The sequence below is a fragment of the Cervus canadensis genome, chromosome 27, assembly GCF_019320065.1.
Source record: "Cervus canadensis isolate Bull #8, Minnesota chromosome 27, ASM1932006v1, whole genome shotgun sequence".
In the NCBI taxonomy this organism is placed as follows: Eukaryota; Metazoa; Chordata; class Mammalia; order Artiodactyla; family Cervidae; genus Cervus; species Cervus canadensis.
Genome location: NC_057412.1, coordinates 24,660,409 through 24,668,223, shown reverse-complemented (window position 1 = coordinate 24,668,223; position 7,815 = coordinate 24,660,409). Strand labels below are relative to the sequence as shown.

General features: G+C 34.4%; 1 non-coding gene across 1 annotated transcript; it reads right to left on the bottom strand.

Annotated features, from left to right (window-relative positions):
• Positions 1-7,471: 7,471 nt before the first annotated feature.
• On the bottom strand, positions 7,472-7,602 carry LOC122428991. The gene has a single exon (XR_006265868.1). It is a non-coding gene; the product is annotated as a U11 spliceosomal RNA (small nuclear RNA).
• Positions 7,603-7,815: the final 213 nt, after the last annotated feature.

The following is a 7,815-nucleotide window of genomic DNA, read 5'->3' as shown; positions in this document are numbered from 1 at the left end:
TGAAGCACTAATTATCTTGGGGAATAAAAAGTATATGTTATTTTCAAATATTCTTACAACAATTATACAAAATTATTATTTCTATTTCATAAATAAGAAAACTAAATTAACTGTAGTGAAGAATGCTGCCCAAGGCAAGTTCAGTTGTGTGGCACAGTTGATATTCAAATCTGTTTGCTGTTCTTCACTTCAAACTCATGATGTACATGCATGTTACACCTACTTTTCTTCTCCAATTTTGTAAATCAAGTGTATGCCATCCTTCAGTAATTAGGGGAACCCAGAGCAATCCTTGGGTTTCCCTGGTAACTCAGCTGGTAAAGAATCCACCTGGAGTGCAGAAGACCCTAGTTCGATTCCTGGGTTGGGAAGATCCCCTGGTTCCTGGCTTGGGAAGATCCCCTGGAGAAGGGATAGGCTACCCTTTCCAGTATTCATGGACATTCCTGGTGGTTCAGATGGTAAAGAATCCTCCTACATTGCAGGAGACCTGGATTCGATCCTTTGGTTGGGAAGATACCCTGGAGGAGGGCATGGCAACCCACTCCCATATCCTCACCTGGAGAATTCTCATGGACAGAGGAGACTGGCAGGCTACAGTCCATGGCGTCACAAACAGTTGGACACGACCGAGTGACACACACATATAGTGGTCCTTCTTGAGTTTTGGTTTGTTTCTTTTTGGCCTTTGCTTGATTGATTTTATTTCTTAGAGACCCACCAACATCCTGGCCACTTTTATCTAATTAATTCACTCCTGGCTTTCTGCAATAAAACCTAATTGCTTGTCATTATTCCAGTATCTCAAATTCAAATTATTCAATATGCTGCTGTCAGATTAATCTACCTGTCTGACTTTTTCCTGCCATTTAATTTTCCTGTTTTATAGTTTTGCCCCAGGATGATATCAGGGAAGTTCAAGGGCTTCCCCATGCATAGTAAGTGAAAGACTGAAATAGGTTTAAGGTCTGTCAAAATCCAATTCCAAGTTCTTTCTACATCATACTTCCTTTTTGGAGGCAGGAATTGGTATTAGTCTTTCATATACTTTTCCAATGCTTCACATAGTATATGGTTATTTTAGTACTCACTAAATAAATGAATAAATGTTGTTTTCCTTCACCCTCTTTCTATTTTGACTCTACTTTGTACCTGGTTTATTTTCTCCCCAATTTCAAGTTTCATTTCCTTTTTCAAGCTTGCCACCTTATAAAAAGCTGTCTTTCTCTTAATGACTTGTGACTTACCTCTAATAATTAACATATTTAATTTCTGTGAATTTTAGGGCAAGGTAACTGCTAAAAGCATGAACTCTGAGCCACTGTTAAAATCCCATTGTGTCATGTGATTTGGAAAAATTAATCTCTCTGTCCTCAGTATCCTCAAATGTAAAATATGGATTATTATAGTACACTTCTCACAGGATTTGACACAATAAAGAAAGAATGTTCTTAGCATCAGACACTGTAGATTCTATACCCACAGCAGTGAGTAAAATCAGTGGAATTTCTTTTTTCATGTAATTTTTAATCTGTGGCTTAAATATTACTGGATTTTTTATACATATTTGTTTTATGATTTTTAGGTCTGCCTTTTCATCAATATTTTAAACCTCCAGAAGTATCACAGAGTCCAGATTTTGCTCCCAAATGTGCTTAGCACAGTTGGAGGCATGTAATAGGAATGCAGTCAATCCTTTGCTTGTTTGTGCTGGTGCCAAAGTGAAAATTTTATGGTCTCCCTAAGGTTCCCCAGGTCAGTATCCACTGTAAACCCTTCTTCCCCAGGATCCTCTTGCCTACTTCTAGAAACTGTATTGTTTCTGAGATGCCACCCCCATTTCTAAGCGTTCTAACTTCTTCACAAAGAGTGAACATTTGCCTTCAAGTAATTATTTCATTTTTCTCACTAGGGCCATATGTGTCTTCTGTGAGCCATGCGCTCAAATATTTGGCTGTTTTTATTAGCCATTCTTTTTTTTTTTTTTCTTTTTTAGGCAGAATAATTCCCATCCCTTAACCTTTTCTCATATTAGAGTTTCCACTCTTCTAGTCATTCTGATCACCTCCCTCTTTTCGTTGTTGTTCAGTTTCTAAGTCATTTCTGATTCTTTGTGACCCCATGGACTGCAGCACATTAGGCTTCCCTGTCCTTCACTTACCTCCCAGAATTTGCTCAAACTCGTCCATTGAGTCAGTGATGCCATCCAACCGTCTCCTCTTCCATTGCCCTTCTCCTGCCCTCAGTCTTTCCCAGAATCAGGGTCTTTTCAAATGAGTCAGCTCTTGAGAGTCCCTTGGACAGTCAGGAGATCAAACCAGTCAGTCCTAAAGGAAATCAGCCCTGAATATACTTTGGAAGGACTGATGCTGAACCTGAAGCTCCAATACTCTGACCACCTGATGTGAAGAGCTGACACCTCCCTCTGGATATGGTCTAATCAGTTCCTGATATAGTCTGACTCCTGAAAAATAAACTGTTTCTGATAATAGATATTGACCGAAATAATACAAATAATAACACTTTATTCCTCTGCATTAATCAATAAACCTCCATTTAAATGAGTTAAAATGTTTCTGGCAAACATTAAGAGATATGCCATAGAGTCATTTATCAAACCATTAGTCCCGCCTAAGTGTCTAATGTCTGAGATGCCTCATTACTCCAGGGTCAAACTTATTGAGAAAGACACATGGAGATCCATTTGAATCTACACATTGTGTCCAAACATCACACTCCCTGTCTACAGATTTACTATATTGTATGGTAGAAATCCTTTTTGACAATAATAATTGACTTCATTTTGCTCTTGAATAAAACTAGCTCATTTAACTTGTGAAATAGGCTATATTGATCTTTTTGTCATTAGAACTTAAAGATACAGTCTTATTAGGCTTCAGTCAGTGCTATTTGTCTTTTAAGAAATATAAAGAGAACAACAACTGAAGTACAAGTGAAAAGAATTACGAATAGAAGTGACATATGAGTTTGAAATAAGATGTATATGGCCATGTGTATGATCATGTTGAAAACTTTCTTTAAAGGAAATGTAGATTTAAAAGTGACATGTTTTAAATGTCAGTAATTATAGTCTGAATTCTTTTAAAATCTGTTTTCTTATAAAAATATGTGCTTTTTAGGAGTACAGACTTTGTGAAATATATGTTCATAGCCTTCAGCAGCACAGACAATCTTTTGGACACAGAAAAGAGAAATTGTCATTTTAGAAGGATTTGGGGGGGTTTTCAACCTTTTAAATTAAGAGGCAAGTCTGGTTTCTTTCAAAGAAGATTGACAATACTAATACCAATTCATTATCACATGTATAAGCTGCCTAGAACTAAAATTGTTTAAAAATGACCAGATGAAAAATGAAAGAGAAACCTAGCTTCATTGTTGTAGTTAATTTTTGGAAGCTGGTCATTGTCTCTTAAGGAAAAGTTAATGAGGGAGTAAAAGCTCTTTTTTTTTTTTTTTTAAAGATAATGGCAGACTTCTGTCCCAAAGGGCTTCCATGTTCCAAAAAGAAATAATCCAAGATTTTAACTCTTTTGCCATGTAAAAGGATTTAGATATATGAGGCAACATTTTCTCATGACTTCAAAGAGTTTGGTCATATAAATCTTTTTAACAAAAGAAATTCCAGGTCGCATTGATCAAAAATCATTATAAATTTTTAGAAACAGTGTAAGATCAGGATCACAATGGAATTTGAAAGCTATCATATTTGATCATTGATGATAAATAATGAAAATATATCATAAGAATTGATTTAAATGAATTCTAATTCTCTCAACAGGTATACTCTACCCAGCAGTGACAGTAAATATTTAACTTGCTATTAAAATAGTGATTTATTTAGGAATTCAAAAAGTTGCCAACTTTAGCATTTGAAGCAGAACAACATGGAAACCCTGTAAAGTTATTTACTGTTACAGATAAAAAATGCAGAACCAACAAAATAAAGGAAAGCATCATTAAGAAATGAAATTGGAAGACATAAATGACTGTGTTTGAAAGGACCTTATTTCATGATAAGTTTGAATGGAGAGAGTTGAGTTTAGAGATCCATCTGACATTATAGGAGACCCATTGTTAAAATAGAATATTAGTATCATTCTTTGATTCATAATACTCATCATTTTTACATATATAAACAGGTAATAACTTACAGTATTTTCATAAAAAGTGACTCAAATAATACTTATTCAAAGAATTTATACAACTGGAAGAAAAACTAGTTGGTTAAGTAATTTAACATATGCAACCTGTATTCCATGTATATATTGTTTAAAAGTCAATTCCAGTTTAACCAGCATTCTCTGAGGATTCTGCTTTCTGAACTATAAGAAACATGTCACATTCTTTAAGGATTAGGGTCTTTGTCTCCTCTTTGCTTTCTAATCCCATAGAGGTGCCATGAGTCTACAGCTGCTTAAAGACTCTGGTATGTGATTAAGGCCAGAAAAGTCGCTGGGGGATTAGAGTCATGTGCAAGGCACCTGTGCTCCATGGACAGAATTCATGGCCTCTGGCTGTAAAAATGTTCACCCAAAGTATTGATCACAATCCTTTCCTCAAAAAGCCATATCACATCAATGAGAAAAGAAATAAAGTAGATTGATTGGAGTTTGTCAGAATTATATATTTTGGTGTTTCAAAGAACATCATCAATAAAGTGAAAAGGCAACGCAAATAGTGGGAGAAAGTATTTGCAAATCCTATAATTGATATGACACTTGTATCCTGAAAGTTTAGCAAATATTATAACTCAATAATAAAAGATAATTCAATTGAAAGATGGGTAAAGGATCTGAACAGACATGTCTCTAAAGAATATAATCAAAGGCCAATAAGCACATGAAAAGATGTGTAACATCATTAGTCATTAGAGAATTGCACATCAAAACCAAATGAGATACTATTTCACACTCAGTAGGATGGCTATAATCAAAAATTCAGATAACAGCAAGTATTAATGAGGCTGTAGAGAAATTGAAACTTTTATACACTGCTGGGGGTAACATAAAGTAATAGAGTTACTTTGGAAAACAGTTTGACAGTTTCTCAAAAGGTTAAACATAAAGTCTTCAAACAACCTAGAAATTCCACTCTTAGGTATATATTGAAGAGAAATAAAAACATATGTTCATACAAAAAGACTTGTGCATAAATGTTTATAGTAACGTTATTCATAACAGTTAAAATGTGGAAACAACCAAAATGTTCTTCAACTGATAAATAGGTAAATAAAATAGCATATATCCATATCACATTTCAGGAAGCAATAAAAAGGAACGAAGAGCTTGACATATGCTTAACATGAATGAACCTTGAAAATATTATATTAAGTGAAAGAAGCCAGTGAAAGACCTTAAATTTTGTGATTTCATTTATATGCAATGTTCAGGAGAGACAAATCTCTAAAAATGGAAAATAGATTAGTGATTACCCAGGTCAAGGGGAGTTAGGAGAAACAAGAAGTGACTGATAATGTATTTGTGTTTCTTTCTGGCATATAAAAATGGTAGAAAATTGTGGTAATAGGTGTACAATTCTGTATAATAATAAAAGCATTGAGTTGTATAATTTGAATAGGTGAACTGTACATTTTATGAATTATGTTTCAATAAAGCCATTTTTAAAAAGAAGCTATAGTATTTTCAGACAAACATCAACTACTTCAGTATTCCTTTGATAAGAAGAATGATTAAATATGGACTGAAGAATTATTCACTCATTATTTTTTGTTGTTCTTTTGGCTTCTTTTGCTTTGGTTAATAGATTCTTCCACATGCTAGGAGTAATAAAGTTACAGTCTAAAGTTGGCTTCGAGCTCTGCTATGTGGAAATAACTTATCAAATAAATAGTTACATTTTACAAATAAATTACTTTGTTTCTCTTTCTTTTAACTGTCTAAAGTTTCTTCAGTGGGAGAGGAAGTCAGGTAACTTGAGTAATCATTTATTTTATTGAAGCTCATTGAAAATATGTTGACAGGGAATAGAAAATAGAAAAAAAGCCAAAATATAAAAAGGACTCGAATTGTTCTCTAACAAGAAATAACTTGTAAATCGAATAACTTGACATAAAGAAAAGTCTATACCTTAAACAAGTTAAAGGACTCACAAATCATTTCTGAAGTATAAGAATAGTGCCTCTATGTGTACTGTATGCCATATATGCAAATTCTAACTTTGATAGCTGTTCCAGTGGTAACAGGATTTGCAACAGATTTTCATTCATTCATCCACTCACTCATTCATTAGATTCTGAATGCTAGCTACATATTAGAATTTGTCAGACACAGGAAATACAGAATGATTAGGGTGGAAATCCTAATGCCAACATGTCAGATTTCCTAAAGTTACATGGAGTAGATCTTACCTTTGAAGAGTTATATATTTCTATCATGGGTTTCCCTTGTGGCTCAGCTGATGAAGAATCCACCTGCAATGTGGGAGACCTGGGTTCAATCCCTGGATTGGGAAGATCTGCTGGAGAGGGAACAGCTACCCACTCCAGTATTCTGGCATAGAGAATTCCATGGACCATATAGTCCATGGAGTCGCAAAGAGTCAGATACGACTGAGCGATTTTCACTTTCACATATTGCTTTTATAGTATATGGGTAATTTTATTTTCTTTCTAAAGTTGCTTCATTGCCTGGTAATTCTACAAAACTCTTTGGATTTACCAACTGTTTAAAAGATCATGCACATACAGCATTTGTTGCATCAGTCCATGTCCTTAAGTTGTTATTTTTTAAATGTTTATTTATTTTCGGCTGTGCTGGGTCTTCTGTGCTGCTCCGGCTTTTCTCTGGTTGCAGAGAGCAGGGTCATGCAGTGCATGACCTTCTCGCTGTGGTGGCTTTATTTTGTTGCAGAGCTCAGGCTCCAGGGTCCACAGGCCTCAGTAGTTAGAGCTCACAGGTTCTAGAGCTCAGGCCTGGTAGTTGTGGTGAATGAGCTCAGTTGCCCTGTGGCAGCTGGGATCTCCTTGGATCAGGGATCAAACCTGTATCTCCTACATTGGCAGGCAGACTCTTCACCACTGATCCAAGGAAGTCCAAGTTATTATTTTTTTAAATCTGCTTTATGACCCAAGGAATATAACAAATTATTAACAGTTTAAATTTTCCAAAAGTTCTTTATAGTTATATTGTTTTTATTTGCTCATGCTTTCTTCTCTAGTAGTCTACGTAACTTATACATATGTTTACCAATATAATATCTGCAAGTGTATCATTTGCTTCTTCTACTCTACAATATATGCATAAATATTTTCTAAATAGCTACAGTCTTCAAAATTATTATTTTTCTTAATACATAATAATGGCTTCATTGACACACCATCATTTATTTCATTAGAACCTTATTTTTATTAATCATAATCATTTATATTTTGATTAAAATAATCACATTTTCACTTAGTAAGATACATATATAATACACAATAACATATTTATATACAATATAATATACTTAACATATACATATACACTTATTACATATATATTTTGCTTATTTTGATGTCGATTCCTCACGTAGAGGAAACGAGCCGCCCCACATGTGCCACTCACGACAGAAGCCCTTTTTTATTTTGCTTATCTTGAATTATTTCTTTAGATCAAATTCTTCAAAATTCTTGGGACAAAGCATAGAAGAATTTTTATGGCTTTAGAAAGATGGTATTTCACCACACTTCTTTTCAAGATGAATGTACTAATGCACTGGCAAAAGGATAGATAAGTTCCCCAGTGCCAATATTAGAATACTCTTGCTATTTTTGCATGGTATCTTAGTTCTAAG